Raw genomic sequence first — 17,209 nt, 5'->3', positions numbered from 1 at the left:
AAAAACTGACAAGTCGTGCTACAGTTGTATTGAACCTTGGTAACGCCGTTGGAATATTGCACACAATTCTGGTTGCCACACTACCAGAAGGATGTGGAGGCTTTGGACAGGGTGCATAGGATCTTTATCAGGATGTTGCCTGGTCTGGAGGTGTTAGCTATGTGGAGAGGCTGAATAGACTCGTACTGTGTTCATTACAACGACGGAGTTTGACGGGTGACCTGCTAGAGGTCTGCAAGATTATCAGGGGCATGGCTAGAGTAGATGGGCAGGCACTCTTTCCCAGGGTGGAGGGGTCAGTCATCAGAGGGCATAGGCATGTTTTTTACACAGATGTTGTTGAGTGCCTGTAACCTGTTGCCAGCTCAGGTTATCGAAGCAGATACATTACGTTCAAAAGGCATTTTGACAAATACATCGATAGGATGGGTACAGAGGGATACGGCACAAAAGAGTGCTGAGGGTTTTGGCTGAGGTTGGTATCATGACTGGCACAGGCTTCTTTGTTCTGTAACTCCCTAATCTTATTTAGTATGTGCCAAGCATTTACATGTGTGCACAGGAGACCTAATGTTGGCACTATCAAGTTCTCCCATCATTTCGGCGTCATTGAATTCATTGCTTTCTGTACAATAGTGCTCTCTGCCCCTCCCAATATTTTGTGTACCCTAGTATTAATCTTAAATGTAATATCTTGATTCCCAAATTCTGCCAAGAGAGACAAACACACTGAGCCGCCCTGTCCCATCTTCCTGTCGGCATACCCCATCTACCTTGGGCAGATGCCATTCCACCCAGAGCCAATCCCAGTGTTTCTGGAATCAATAGCACTCCTTTCTTCCCCAGGGTTTGATCCATGCATTAATGTGCCTCTAGCTTCAATTTCTAAATTAACTGACACAAGCCACTTGGGATTTATCTGAATATCTGAGGTCTTGCTTGCTCATTTTATACCTATATCCCTACATTCCGAATGCAGGACCCCAACCTCCTTCCTGCCTGAATGATTGGTACCAATGTAGACCACAATGCCTGGTTGTTCATCCCTGTCGGGAAGAATGTGATGTACCGTCTCTGTGACGCCGTTGACCCTGACTCCACTGAGACAGCCTACCATTCCGGAATCACAGCTATGGCACATAAACGCCAGTTGTTTTCTTAACCAATGACTCCCTTATCACTATTGGTCTTCATTTCTTTTCCTTCCACTCCTGATGCACTCAAGACGCTCGAGGTGCCACAAACTTGGCTTTAACTACACTCCTCTGAGGAACCAGCGGTGTCACCACTTTCCAAAATGGAAAAACGCGTTGGGAGTGGGCCACCAGCAGACTCCTGCTCTGACTGTCGAGTTTGGACTGCCTGGTCACCCACCCCCTCTCTGCCTTCCAGCATTAAAGTTGCTGCATTACAGCCTCGCTGGACTTGCTATCCATATAGCTCCCGGAGCCGTGGATGCGCCACAGTGACTTCAGCCTGTCGCCTGAGCTCCACAATCCTCAGTTCAGCTTTCTGCAGCTGGCACTACTTCCTGCACATTTGGTCATCTCGGGCACTGGTCCAGGGAGGTAGCCTACCATTCTAGAGTCAAGTTTAGGGCATATTAACGCCAGTCTGTTCACTTAACCAATTTATCCCCTGTCATGATTGGTCTTCATTTCATTGTCTCCATTGTTGCCCACATATTGGAGGATGGGCAGCACGGTAGCACAATGAGAAGCCACTGTTGCTTCCTAGCTACTGGGTCCCTGGTTCGATTCCCGGCTTGGGTCACTGTCTGTGCGGTGTCTGCACGTTGGCCCCGTGTCTGCGTGCGTTTCGTCCGGGTGCTCCGGTTTCCTCCTTCAAGTCCCGAAAGACGGCTGTTAGGTGGATTGGACATTCTGAATACTTCCTCTGTGTACTGGTGTACACAGTACACTGGTGTCAAAGAGCCTTTAAGCTCGAAACGCCACATTTGGATTTGTAAGAATGAGCTGAGCTATTTTACGCAGTCTGGGGAGGTGATATTTAACTCGTTTCATAAAGTTTTAACACATTTGCTGCCATTTGCGCTCATTCTTTTGCTGAACAATCTGGCAGTCTGAACTATTTTAGTAAACATTCGAGTCCACAAGGGACATAAAGTTCAGAAAATGGTTGAGAATTGCAGTGCGCCAGAAATGGAGAGCAGAGGAAGTCTGTGATTTTACTCTTCACCATATCCGACAGCGTCACCCTTCTGTGCCTGATGTATGTTATTGAATTCCTAAATTATAATATTGTGGGGGGGAGATTCCAAGTATTCCACTGAAGCTGGATATATATTGGGGCCTGTCGGATTTATGCTGCTAAGTTTGCCTTGCTGCACAAACGCTTTTATTTATGGGGTGAGTCAGTCCAAATTCAGAGAGCAGCTCAAGACTGTAGCGAAATATTCGTTTTGGTTGTTCGGCTATTTAATAAAGAAAGCAACTGAGAGCAGTCCATAGCTGTTTCATAAGTTTTTTCGTGCATAAATGTAATTTTTATCTGCACATTTCCAGAAGCTGAATAAATCCACAAATCACGAATAATCAGAAAATATATCCCGCCATGGTTTGGAAAAGGTCTTTGGCTTGGTTGGTTGGAAGAGGTGTAGGGGAGGTGGCGAGGGTGGGAGGAATGAAGAGCAGCGCCGCTGGGGTGAGGGGGCTTTGGCCATGATTTGCAACCACCAAAGCTGTACGGAATTATATTTGATTAACAGACGTGTCGACACATGATATGATCAAGATTAGCGCGTATGCGGTAAGGGGTGATGACCATGCATCCAGCAACTCTGGTGTGTTGACGTTCGCTGCAAGATTAATGGATTGGAAACGTATGCTTCAATTGTACACGGTTTTTATGCGATTACACCTGGAATATTGTTTAAAGTGTTACTTTCCAGACAAAAAGCAGTGTAGAATTGCCTCAGAAGTGGAGCAAAAACGGCATGATCGATAGAAGTCGAGCAGTCTGGAGATGGGTTGTGGTCTTCCCCGCTATTGTGGAGAGGAAGAAACTGCGGTGGAGGCGGCGGGAGAGAGTGGAAGAAGGATGGACGGGGAGATTGAAGGAGATATCTGGATGGGTGGTGCCTACCAATAATCCTGCCATGTTGAATAAGCACCCTCAAAAGCAGAAACCATGGCTTGTCTGGTATAAATGATGTGGGTGTAAAATGAACATTAGAAACAAGAAACGAGAATCCAAAAATAGAAATCTGGATAGATGGACAGAACGTCCTGCCTGCAGATCTCAGTGTTTGGGCAGCACGGTAGCATTGTGGATAGCACAATTGCTTCACAGCTCCAGGGTCCCAGGTTCGATTCCGGCTTGGGTCACTGTCTGTGCGGAGTCTGCACATCCCCCCCCTCCCCGTGTGTGCGTGGGTTTCCTCCGGGTGCTCCGGTTTCCCCCTACAGTCCAAAGATTGTGCAGGTTAGGTGGATTGGCCATGATAAATTGCCCTTAGTGTCCGAAATGGCCCGTAGTGTTGGGTGGGGTTACTGGGTTATGGGGATAGGGTGGAGATGCTGACCTTGGGTAAGGTGCTCTTTCCAGGAGCCGGTGCAGAGTCGATGGGCCGAATGGCCTCCTTCTGCACTGTAAATTCTATGATAATCTATGATATACATGGATGTGTGACTGCATTATAACCTAGACCCAGAGAGTGCGAAGGAAAGATATTTGGATAGCTGAAATACATGTGGTAATATGCCACGCGAATTTAAGTTATACAAGGTGAGGGACGGACATGAAATTGAGATATCAGAATGACTAGAGGGTTACATAGTGACAGAAGATGTACGATCTGAATAAGTGGGTCACTTACAGGTTTACAGAATAGTATGAGTGCAATTCCATCGAGGACAGTGCCAGAACCATGGATATATAGAATATCTGCCAATGGCCTGGTTGACACGATGGAGTGTAATGTGCATCTGTTCGCTGATAATTTGAAGGGGGCGAGGATAACCTCAAACCGCTGCTCGCTGATATAGGCATCGTCAGTCGGTGGGAAAGAATGTCAAAGTACTCTCTATTTATTTCCGTTCTGAAGCAGACCATTCAGCCCACATGAATAGATAGGAATATGGTGCTTTTGAAATTTGAGGTCATATGCCTAAGCGGGGGAAAGCAAAAAGAGTCAGAATATCAAAAACAACGTTGGGAAAATGTGAAATGGTCATGTGCATAAGTGCTTGGGTGTCCACTCTGACCTACTTGGTCACCCACTAAACTCTCAATCACAAAACTCCAAAATCCAAGGTCCACTCAGAACCACACTGACTCGTATTCAGTGCCAAAGCGTGATCTTCCACTGAAGGAACACTGTACTGTCGGAGACGTAGCGCTGCCTTTTAGGTGAAAAGTTAAAACTAGATTCCATCCGTCTGCTCATCCCCGTACCAGCCTCCCTGAACAGGTGCTGGAATGTGGCGACTAGGGGCTTTTCACAGTAACTTCATTTGAAGCCTACTTGTGACAATAAGCGATTTTCATTTTTTTTCATCTGGACAAAAACAGTTTCTATGTTACTATTCTGAATAAGTGCAGGGGAGAGCTCTCCCCAGTGTGGTGACAAATACCTCTCCCTCAGTGCGTATCACACAAACACACGTAGGTGGCCATCATTACATTGACAACGACATTACTAAGTGTTGGTGGAATAGTGATGCCAACCTAAGATGCCAAGACGAAGCAAAATAAATGATGGCACTCAAATAGGCAGCTGACAGAAAATTAACATGTAGGTACGTACAGAATTACACAAATCGATACAATCCATAGACTCGCTACAGTACAGAATGAATCCCTTCGGCCGCAAGAGTTGCACGGACCCTCAAAAGACCACGCTACCTCAGTCCCATCGCCCGCCTTAACCCTGCAAGCTTGGGACTTGATTATTGCCAATCGACCTACCTGCACATATATGGACACTTTGGTGCAATTTTATCATAGCCAATCCACTTGAAGTGCGCATCTTTGCACTGTAGGAGGACAGTGGGGCTCCCGGAGGAAACCACGTGGTCACGAGGAGAATGTGCAAAGTCCACATAGTCATCCAAGGTCGGAATTGAACCCGGGTCCCTGGCGTAGTGAGGCCGCAGTGCGAAGCACTTTGCCACTGCGCCACCCATAGTGTTGGCCTTTAGTGTAGGGAGATTAAAGTACCAGAGTGACGGAATGTTACTGTAGTAGTACAGGACTTTGTGAGATAGGTCTTGGTCTGAAAATCCAATCAGCATTCCGGAGAGTAAACCACCAGTAACAGGTGACAGCCACACTGAGGACAGAAACACAGTGGCAAAAGGTGTTGCCTGCTCAAAAGAACATTGGGCCCAGGAGAAAAGGTGAGATTCCGTGTGGTGGACATAGATGGGGAGAAGGAAGATTGCAGCGCTACCCGCAGCACAGGAGGCGGTAACTGCAACCCCAGCTTCTCGACACCCACTCAAGATTCTGCAAGTCACTTCTTTCTATGTCATCGCTGTAACAAAAACAAAGAGCTAATTTTCTCATGCAGGCTCTGTCTTAAATCGACAAGGCCACTCTTTACATCGCCTCCACCCGTTATAAAGTGAAACCATCTCTCTTGAAACTTCTTGAAGCGATAGTATTCTTCATTAAAACATGGCCATACCTTAGAAATCAAATCAGTACAGGGCGGCACGGTGGCGCACTGTTTAGCACTGCTGCCTTTTGGGCATGTGACCTGGGTTCGATCCCAGCCCTGGGTCACTGTCGTATGGATTTTGCACATTTCCCCTTACCTGCGTGGGTCTCACATTCATGCAGGGCAGATGGATTGGCCACGCTGAATTGGCAATTCATTGGAAAGAACAAACCACCTCAGCCCTTTTTACAGCAAGCCCGTCACACTTAAAGCTAACCTGTCCCCGCTAAAATGATGGCCTTCATCACAAGGGGAGGTAATGGTAGAGTAGCATTTTCACTGGACTAATATCCAGAACCAGGACCCCATAGCATCCACACCACGGCAGATGATGACATTTGAATTCAATAAAAATCTGGAATGGAACGTCCAATGAAACCACAGTCGCCAAAACGTATTTGGTTCACTTCTGGTCGTTTTCCAGAAGGAAATATGACGTACTTACATTACACGTGACACCAGACCCACACTAAGATTGGCTCTTAGCTGCCCTCTGTAATGTCCCAGAAAGTCACTCAATCCAGGGGCCGCGAAGCTTACCGATATTCAGGACGCCAAAGCGTGTAATGAGGCAGTGGGGAAGGGAACACTGACAAAGGAGAGTACTTGCAGGCACGGAGAGGGGTTGAAGTGTGTATACTTCAACGCAAGAAGCATCAGGAATAAGGTGGGTGAATTTAAGGCATGGATCGGTACTTGGGACTACGATGTGGTGGCCATCACGGAAACTTGGATAGAAGAGGGGCAGAAATGGTTGTTGGAGGTCCCTGGTTATAGATGTTTCAATAAGATTAGGGAGGGTGGTAAAAGAGGTGGGGGGGTGGCATTATTAATTAGAGATAGTATAACAGCTGCAGAAAGGCAGTTCGTGGAGTATCAGCCTACTGAGGTAGTACGGGTTGAAGTCAGAAATAGGAAAGGAGCAGTCACCTTGTTAGGAGTTTTCAATAGGCCCCCCAATAGTAGCAGAGACGTGGAGGAACAGATTGGGAACCAGATTTTGGAAAGGTGCAGAAGTCATAGGGTAGTAGTCATGGGCGACTTTAACTTCCCAAATATTGAGTGGAAACTCTTTAGATCAAATAGTTTGGATGGGGTGGTGTTTGTGCAGTGTGTCCAGGAAGCTTTTCTAACGCAGTATGTAGATTGTCCGACCAGAGGAGGGGCAATATTGGATTTAGTACTGGGTAATGAGCCAGGGCAAGTGATAGATTTGTTAGTGGGGGAGCATTTTGGAGATAGTGACCACAATTCTGTGACTTTCACTTTAGTAATGGAGAGGGATAGGTACGCGCAACAGGGCAAGGTTTACAATTGGGGGAAGGGTAAATACGATGTTGTCAGACAAGAATTGAAGTGCATAGGTTGGGAACATAGGCTGGCAGGGAAGGACACAAATGAAATGTGGAACTTGTTCAAGGAACAGGTGCTACGTGTCCTTGATATGTATGTCCATGTCAGGCAGGGAAGAGATGGTCGAGTGAGGGAACCATGGTTGACAAGAGAGGTTGAATGTCTTGTTAAGAGGAAAAAGGTGACTTATGTAAGGCTGAGGAAACAAGGTTCAGACAGGGCATTGGAGGGATACAAGATAGCCAGGAGGGAACTGAAGAAAGGGATTAGGAGAGCTAAGAGAGGGCATGAACAATCTTTGGCGGGTAGGATCAAGGAAAACCCCAAGGCCTTTTACACATATGTGAGAAATATGAGAATGACTAGAGCGAGGGTAGGTCCGATCAAGGACAGTAGCGGGAGATTGTGTATTGAGTCTGAAGAGATAGGAGAGGTCTTGAACGAGTACTTTTCTTCTGTAATTACAAATGAGAGGGGCGATATTGTTGGAGAGGACAGTGTGAAACAGATTGGTAAGCTCGAGGAAATACTTGTTAGGAAGGAAGATGTGTTGGGCATTTTGAAAAACTTGAGGATAGACAAGTCCCCCGGGCCTGACGGGATATATCCAAGGATTCTATGGGAAGCAAGAGATGAAATTGCAGAGCCGTTGGCAATGATCTTTTCGTCCTCACTGTCAACAGGGGTGGTACCAGGGGATTGGAGAGTGGCGAATGTCGTGCCCCTGTTCAAAAAAGGGACTAGGGATAACCCTGGGAATTACAGGCCAGTTAGTCTTACTTCGGTGGTAGGCAAAGTAATGGAAAGGGTACTGAAGGATAGGATTTCTGAGCATCTGGAAAGACACTGCTTGATTAGGGATAGTCAGCACGGATTTGTGAGGGGTAGGTCTTGCCTTACAAATCTTATTGAATTCTTTGAGGAGGTGACCAAGCATGTGGATGAAGGTAAAGCAGTGGATGTAGTGTACATGGATTTTAGTAAGGCATTTGATAAAGTTCCCCATGGTAGGCTTATGTAGAAAGTAAGGAGGCATGGGATAGTGGGAAATTTGGCCAGTTGGATAACGAACTGGCTAACCGATAGAAGTCAGAGAGTGGTGGTGGATGGCAAATATTCAGCCTGGATCCCAGTTACCAGTGGCGTACCTCAGGGATCAGTTCTGGGTCCTCTGCTGTTTGTGATTTTCATTAATGACTTGGATGAGGGAGTTGAAGGGTGGGTCAGTAAATTTGCAGATGATACGAAGATTGGTGGAGTTGTGGATAGTAAGGAGGGCTGTTGTCGGCTGCAAAGAGACATAGATAGGATGCAGAGCTGGGCTGAGAAGTGGCAGATGGAGTTTAACCCTGAAAAGTGTGAGGTTGTCCATTTTGGAAGGACACATATGAATGCGGAATACAGGGTTAACGGTAGAGTTCTTGGCAATGTGGAGGAGCAGACAGATCTTGGGGTCTATGTTCATACATCTTTGAAAGTTGCCACTCAAGTGGATAGAGCTGTGAAGAAGGCCTATGGTGTGCTCGCGTTCATTAACAGAGGGATTGAATTTAAGAGCCGTGAGGTGATGATGCAGCTGTACAAAACTATGGTAAGGCCACATTTGGAGTACTGTGTACAGTTCTGGTCGCCTCATTTTAGGAAGGATGTGGAAGCTTTGGAAAAGGTGCAAAGAAGATTTACCAGGATGTTGCCTGGAATGGAGAGTAGGTCTTACGAGGAAAGGTTGAGGGTGCTAGGCCTTTTCTCATTAGAACGGAGAAGGACGAGGGGCGACTTGATAGAGGTTTATAAGATGATCAGGGGAATAGATAGAGTAGACAGTCAGAGACTTTTTCCCCGGGTGGAACAAACCATTACAAGGGGACATAAATTTAAGGTGAAAGGTGGAAGATATAGGAGGGATATCAGAGGTAGGTTTTTACCCAGAGAGTAGTGGGGGCATGGAATGCACTGCCTGTGGAAGTAGTTGAGTCGGAAACATTAGGGACCTTCCAGCAGCTATTGGATAGGTACATGGATTACGGTTAAATGATATAGTGTAGATTTATTTGTTCTCAAGGGCAGCACGGTAGCATTGTGGATAGCACAATTGCTTCACAGCTCCAGGGCCCCAGGTTCGATTCCGGCTTGGGTCACTGACTGTGCGGAGTCTGCACGTCCTCCCCGTGTCTGCGTGGGTTTCCTCCGGGTGCTCCAGTTTCCTCCCACAATCCAAAGATGTGCAGGTTAGGTGAATTGGCCAATGATAAATTGCCCTTTATGTCCAAATTGCCCTTGGTGTTGGGTGAAGGTGTTGAGTTTGGGTAGGGTGCTCTTTCCAAGAGCCGGTGCAGACTCAAAGGGCCGAATGGCCTCCTTCTATACTGTAAATTCAATGATAATCTATGATTAATCTAGGATAAAGGTTCGGCACAACATCGTGGGCCGAAGGGCCTGTTCTGTCCTGTATTTTCTATGTTCTATGTTCTATGTTCTCACATACCCAAAAAACGAATAAAGGAAATAAATCGATATTGTCACGAATTAAGTAAGATCTTCCTTCATTATGCGAGATCTTTCGTTTTCATTAAATGTGAAATTACCCCCCCCCCCCCCCGGGAAATGCATTTGGATATATGCAGGTGAGGGCTTTTGTGAGGCGACTGGTGAGGGAATTCCCGTTGCTCCCAGCACAAGACGTTCAAAGATAGGGTGATCTCGGGTGTATGGGTCGGGGAGGGCAAGGTGTCGGAAATACACCAGGAGGTGACAGAAGAGGGGGAAGCGCTGGTAGAAGAGTTGAAGGGTAAATGGGAGGAGGAGCTGGGGGAGGAAATCGAGGAAGGTCTGTGGGCTGATGTCCTAGGTAGGGTTAATTCCTCCTCCTCGTGTGCCAGGCTCAGCCTGATACAATTTAAGGTGGTCCACAGAGCGCACTTGACAGGGGCGAGGTTGAGTAGGTTCTTTGGGGTAGAGGACAAATGTGGAAGGTGCTCAGGGAGCCCGGCGAACCATGTCCATATGTTTTGGTCATGCCCGGCACTGGAGGGGTTCTGGAGAGGAGTGGCGGGAGCAATATCTCAGGTGGTGAAAATCCGGATCAAGCCAAGCTGGGGGCTAGCAATATTTGGAGTAGTGGACGAACCGGGAGTGCAGGAGGCGAAAGAGGCCGGCATTCTGGCCTTTGCGTCCCTAGTGGCCCGGCGAAGGATCTTGCTAATGTGGAAGGAGGCGAAGCCCCCCAGCCTAGAGGCCTGGATAAATGATATGGCTGGGTTCATAAAGTTGGAGAGGATTAAGTTCGCCTTGAGAGGGTCTGCGCAGGGGTTCTACAGGCGGTGGCAACCGTTCCTAGACTACCTCGCAGAGCGTTAGAAGAAGGTCGGTCAGCAGCAGCAACCTTGGGGGGGGGGGGGGGTGGAGGGGACGTCTTGGGAGGGGGGGGAAGGGGGGAACTGCCTGGGAGGGTGGATGAGCAAGAGATAACATGAAGGGTTGGGGAAACTGGCACGTATGGGTGAGGGCCAGTGTACAAAGCTGTGTAAATATATCATTTTGCCATGTATATATCTTGCTCTGCGCGATTTCTTGTTTTTTTTTTGTTACCGGGGGGGGGTCATTGTTTGTAAGGGAGAAAAATTGTGATAAAAAACTTTAATAAATATATATTTTTTTAAAATGTGAAATTACATTTCTCAAAGGGACCCGCCCCTTTCGAAAAGCGGTGGCCTGCTGAAGCGAGGTTTTACCTTTTCAAGTGATATCATTATTTTCAAAGCAACAAACAGATATGTCCCTCGTAATGCTAACTGCACCTCTTAAACATGGCGGATGTAGGCGCTGCAGGGTTATTTCTTGAATTCGAAACTAAAATTTCCCACTTTCAAATGTTCTGGCACTTCCTGCTTACCTAGGGAAGATAAGCAGATTATGGCAAGATTGTGCAATCGGTAAGGGGGCTGTGGTAGTTTTAGGGGTCACCAGAGGCGTAGGGAGGATTGTATTAATTGGACGTTGACCGTCATGGTGAGGTTGTTAGGGGCTGAATTAACTTATAGAGATAGGGAGGGTTGTCAGGTCTGGGGGATGTTACAGCGAGGAGAGTTGTCGGGGCTGGAGGAGGTCACCGAGAGATGGGGCGTTGGAGGCATGGAAGAAGTTACAGAGAGAGGGCTGTGAGAGTTGGAGGAAGTTACAGAAATAGTGAGGATTCCACTTTAAATATCCAGACTCACTCTTCCTAATGAACCCACATTTTCCCATTATGCCCTGAATAGTTATTTGCAAAAGGTTTCCTATCCCTGACGATAAACTATCTGCCCTGTCATTGCCAGTGCTTCTCCTTACACTCTACTATGGACAGTATAATGGTTAATGGAGATCAAGGCAGCAGGTTACGTGACATGTTATTATGTAGAGATATGGGTTCAAAGACAAGGAAAATTAGGAGAAACGGTAAGAGGAAAAATAAATTGCGAAAAGTTACTGATCAAGGTGTTAGGATTCATAACAAAGACATAAAAACAGCATAAGTGTACTTTACCTGAATGCTCGTAGTATATTAAATAAGGTAAATGAGTTGATGGCGCAAATCATCGTGAATGACTATGATTTAGTGGCCATTACTGAAACATGGTTAAAAGATGGTCACGACTGGGAGTTAAATATCCAAGGGTATCAGACTATACAAAAGGATAGAATGGACGGTAAGGGCGGTGGTGTAGCTTTGTTGTTTAAGGATGGCATCCGGGCAATAGTAAGGGATGATATTGGTGCTATGGAGGACAAGGTTGAATCAATTAGGGTGGAAATCAGGAATAATAAGGCGAAAAGGTCACTGATAGGAGTAGTCAATAGGCCACCAAATAGTAACAGGATGGTAGGGCAGGCAATAAGCAAAGAAATAGGGCAGCACGGTAGCACAAGTGATTAGCACTGTGGCTTCACAGCGCCAGGGTCCCAGGTTCGATTCCCCGCTGGGTCACTGTCTGTGCGGAGTTTGCACGTTCTCCCCGTGTGTGCGTGGGTTTCCTCCGGGTGCTCCGGTTTCCTCCCACAGTCCAAAGACGTGCAGGTTAGGTGGATTGGCCATGCTAAATTACCCGTAGTGTCCATAAGGGTTGGGAGGGGTTATTGGGTTGCGGGGATAAGGTGGAAGTGAGGGATTAATGTGGGTCGGTGCAGACTCGATGGGCCGAATGGCCTCCTTCTGCACTGTATGTTCTATGTAATCTATATGTAATCTATGTAAATAACGGATGCATGTAGAAATGGTACAGCGGTTATCATGGGAGATTTTAATCTGCATATCGATTGGTTTAACCAGGTTGGTAAAGGCAGACTTGAGGAGGAGTTTATAGAATGTGCCCGGGATAATTTCCTGGAACAGTATTTAATGGAACCTACAAAGGAACAAGCGGTCCTAGATCTGGTCCTGTGTAATGAGGCAGGATTGATTAATGATCTCATAGTTCGGGATCCTCTTGGAAGGAGCGACCACAATATGGTGGAATTTAAAATACAGTTGGAGGATGACAAGGTAAAATCAAACACTAATGTTTTGTGCTTAAACAAAGGTGATTACAATGGGATGAGAGAAGAACTAGCTAAGGTAGACTGGGAGCAAAGACTTCATGGGGAAGCAGTTGAGGAACAGTGGAGAACCTTCCGAGCGATCTTTCACAGTGTTCAGAAAAGGTTCATACCGACAAAAAAGAAAGACGGTAGAAAGGGGAAAAATCGACCGTGGATATCTAAGGAGGTGAGGGAGAGCATCAAATTGAAGGAAAAAGCATACAAAGTGGCAAATAATAGTGGGAGACTAGAGGACTGGGAAGTCTTTAGGGGACAACAGAAAGCTACGAAGAAAGCCATAAAGAAGAGTAAGGTAGACTATGAAAGTAAACTGGCTCAGAACATAAAAGCAGATAGTAAAAGCTTCTACAAATATATAAGACAAAAAAGAGTGGCTAAGGTAAATATTGGTCCTTTGGAAGATGAGAAGGGAGATTTAATAATAGGAGACGGGGAAATGGCTGAGGAGCTGAACAGATTTTTTGGGTCAGTCTTCACAGTGGAGGACACAAATAACATGCCAGTGACTGATGGAAATAAAGATATGATAGGTGAGGACCTTGAGATGATTGTAATCACTAAGGAGGCAGTATTGAGCAAGCTAATGGGGCTAAAGGTAGACAAGTCTCCTGGCCCTGATGGGATGCATCCCAGAGTGTTAAAAGAGATGGCTAGGCAAATTGTAAACGCACTAGTGATAATTTATCAAGATTCACTAGACTCTGGGGTGGTTCCAGAGGATTGGAAAGTAGCAAACGTGACACCACTGTTTAAAAAAGGAAGTCGGCAGAAAGCGGGTAATTATAGGCCAGTAAGCTTAACTTTGGTTGTAGGGAAAATGCTGGAATCTATCATTAAGGAGGAAATAGCGGGGCACCGGGAGGGAAATTGTCCCATTGGGCAGACGCAGCATGGGTTCACAAAGGGTAGGTCGTGTCTGACTAATTTGGTAGAATTTTTTGAGGACGTCACCAGTGCAGTAGATAATGGGGAGCCAATGGATGTGGTATATCTGGATTTCCAGAAAGCTTTTGACAAGGTGCTACACGAAAGGCTGCTGCATAAACTAAAGATACATGGCATTGAGGGTAAAGTTGTAGCATGGGGAGAGGATTGGTTAACTAACAGAAAGCAGAGAGTGGGGATAAATGGGTGTTTCTCTGGTTGGCAACCTGTAACTAGTGGGGTCCCTCAAGGATCAGTGTTGGGCCCGCAGTTGTTCACAATTTACACAGACGATTTGGAGTTGGGGACCAAGTGCAATGTGTCAAAGTTTGCAGACGACACTAAGATGAGTGGTAAAGCAAAAAGTGCAGAGGATACCGGAAGTCTGCAGAAGGATTTGGATAGGTTAGGTGAATGGGCTAGGGTCTGGCAGATGGAATTCAATGTTGCCAAGTGCGAGGCTATTCATTTTGGGAGGAATAACAGCAGAATGGATTATTATTTAAACGGTAAGATATTAAAACATGCTGCTCTGCAGAGGGACCTGGGTGTGCTGGTGCACGAGTCGCAAAAAGTTGGTGTGCAGGTGCAACAGGTGATTAAGAAGGCTAATCGAGTTTTGTCTTTCATTGCTAGAGGGATGGAGTTCAAGACTAGTGAGGTTATGCTGCAATTGTATAGGGTGTTGGTGAGGCCGCATCTGGAGTATTGTGTTCAGTTTTGGTCTCCTTACTTGAGAAAGGACATATTGGCACTGGAGGGAGTGCAGAGGATATTCACTAGGTTGATCCCAGAGTTGAGGGGATTAGATTAGGACGAGAGGTTGAGTAGACTGGGACTGTACTCATTGGAGTTTAGAAGGATGCGGTGGGGTTTTATTGAGACATATAAAATTATGAAGGGAATAGATAGGATAGATGCGGGCAGGTTGTTTCCACTGGTCGGGGAAAGCAGAACTAGGGGGCATAGCCTCAAAATAAGGGGAGGTAGATTTAGGACGGAGTGTAGGAGGAACTTCTTCACCCAAAGGGTTGTGAATCTCTGGAATTCCTTGCCCAGTGAAGCAGTTGAGGCTCCTTCTTTAAACGTTTTTAAGAAAAAGACAGATGCCTTTCTAAAGAATAAAGGGATTCGGGGATATGGTGTACGGGCCGGAGAGTGGAGCTGAGTCCACAAAGATCAGCCATGATCTCATTAAATGGCGGAGCAGGCTCGAGGGGCCCGATGGCCTACTCCTGTTCCTAGTTCTTATGTTCTTATGCTTTTGAATAAGGGCGTAATATTTGCTAATCTCCAATCCTCTGGCATCTCCACTGAGAATAGAGAAGGGAGGAAGATTATGGCTGGAAGACCTACAATTTCCATTTTCACTTCCTTCATCATCTTGGGATACAGCCGATCTGGCCCCGCTGCCCTGTCAACTGTACGAATTGACAGTCTATTCAACAAATCGGCGTTGTCGCGATATTTAGGGTAGCTTTGCCGGGAGTAAACATTTCACTTTGTTCTTCAGCCACACCTCCAAAACCAAATGCAAATTCTCATATCGGCACGTTTCTGCCTAGTCTTCCTTTTACGAACCCAGAACATTTATAGCCTGCACAGGACTTCGAGATTCCCGTTTATATGGACTGCTGGAGTTTCTCATTTTTGCCGTTTATTTCTGAAATATAATTTTTCACCTGCCCTCGTCACCTTCTACATTCCACTTGTTTACCTATCGTATTTTTATATCATCATCCTACATCTTATGCTAAAATGAGCACTACCGCCTAAGTGTTCCCCCACTGACACGTGATCCATGTGGCCAACATCATTTCCAGTTGGTCTGGACACATTTTGCTGGAGGAATTGATGCTGGACTCAAAGCAGAAAGGTACCCCTCTCTCCACCCTGTACACGTTCACTGTTCAAACCTACATTCGGAAAGTTAAAGTCCCCAATTATAACTAGTCATCAACATTTGAATCTTACCACAATACTCCAGCAATGTTGTTCTTCTAGAACCTTGCAACTCGTTGGTGGCCTGCAGACTATATCAAACAATCTCATTGCTCCAATTTTGTATCTTAGATCTATACAAATTGAGTGTGCCCTTAAAAAGTTGTGGGACTGCGCTACAATGCTTCCCCAACCCATGCTGCAACATTCCAACCTTTTCTTCCCGACCTAAATCTTCTGAACGCGCTGTGCCCTCGAGTATTAAATTCACCTTTCTACCCTTCCTATTGCCAGATTTCTGTTATCACAACAACATCGTAATTCCATACTGACATTTGCACCTGTAACTCCCTAATTTTATTTACTGTGCGGCAAGTATTCATATGCGTGCACAGGAGAACTGATGTAGGTGCAATTACTTATTCACTCACTCTGGCCTCACTGAGTAACGTGCGGTTCTGTATAATAGCGCACTCTGTCCCTCCCAATCTTTTGTGTACGTGTATTAATCCTACACATTTTATCTTGATTCCCAAATCCTGTCGAGTTAGATAAACACACGGAGAAACCCTGCCCTTGCTTCCTTCCGGCGTACCCCGTCTACTTTGATCAGCTGCTAGTCCATCCAGGGTCAGTCCCAGTGTTCGAAAGCACTCCTTTCTTCACTGGCTTTCCATCATGCATTAATTTGCCTTTCGTGCATATTTCTAAATTCACTGACAGGGGCCACTTGGGATTTATCTTGACATCTGACTTCCTGCTTGCTCAATTTATGCCTATATCCCTAAATTCTGAATTCAGGACTCCAACCCCCTTCCTGCCTTCATTATTGGCATTAATGCGGACAACGATGTCTGATTATTCCTCACTGTCTGGAAGAATGGCATTCACCCACACTGTGACACACTTGACTCTGGCTCGAGGAAGGCAGCCCACCATCCTGAAATCACGCCTACGACACATAAACGCCAGTCAGTTCTCTTAACCAATTAATCCCCTGTTACCATTGGTCTAAATTTCCTTTTCCTCCCCCTCCAGCATTGCCGAGATGCTTGAGATACCACACACCTTGCTTTGACTGCATTCCTCAGGAACCAACGGCCTCACCAGTTTCCACAATGGAATACCGATTGGGGAGGGGGCCACCAGCGGACTCCTGCACTAACTGCCAAGTCGGGGATGCCTGGTCAGCCATTCCCTCACTGCCTCCAAGCATTTAAGATGGTGTGTCACGACCTCGCTGAAATGTTTATCCACGTAACTCCCGGACAGGAAGATGCGTCACAATGACTTCAGCCTGTCGCTTGAGCGCCAAAATCTTCTGCTCAGGTTCCTGCAGCTGGAAGTTCGTTCGGTACATATGGTCATCTCACAAACTAATCGTCTCCATGGCTGCCTGCATATTGCAGAACACGCATTTCACTCGACTTTGCCATGATTGGCCATGATAAATTGCCCTTGGTGTCCAAATTTGCCCTTAGTGTTGGGTGGGGTTACTGGGTTATGGCGATAAGGTGGAGGTGTTGACCTTGGGTAGGGAGCTCTTTCCAAGAGCCGGTGCAGACTCAATGGGCCGAATGGCCTCCTTCTGCACTGTAAATTCTATGATAATCTATGATAATCTGACTTTGCTGCTCAACCAGGCTATGTCAACTTGTTTGTCTGTTGGGTTAATTACATTAGCGAGATATATTGACCCAAACTTTCCCTTTCTCCTGGCATTCCTCACTG

Source organism: Scyliorhinus torazame, chromosome 4 (genome assembly GCF_047496885.1).
Source record: "Scyliorhinus torazame isolate Kashiwa2021f chromosome 4, sScyTor2.1, whole genome shotgun sequence".
Taxonomy (NCBI): domain Eukaryota; kingdom Metazoa; phylum Chordata; class Chondrichthyes; order Carcharhiniformes; family Scyliorhinidae; genus Scyliorhinus; species Scyliorhinus torazame.
Note: the sequence above shows the minus strand (reverse complement) of the source record.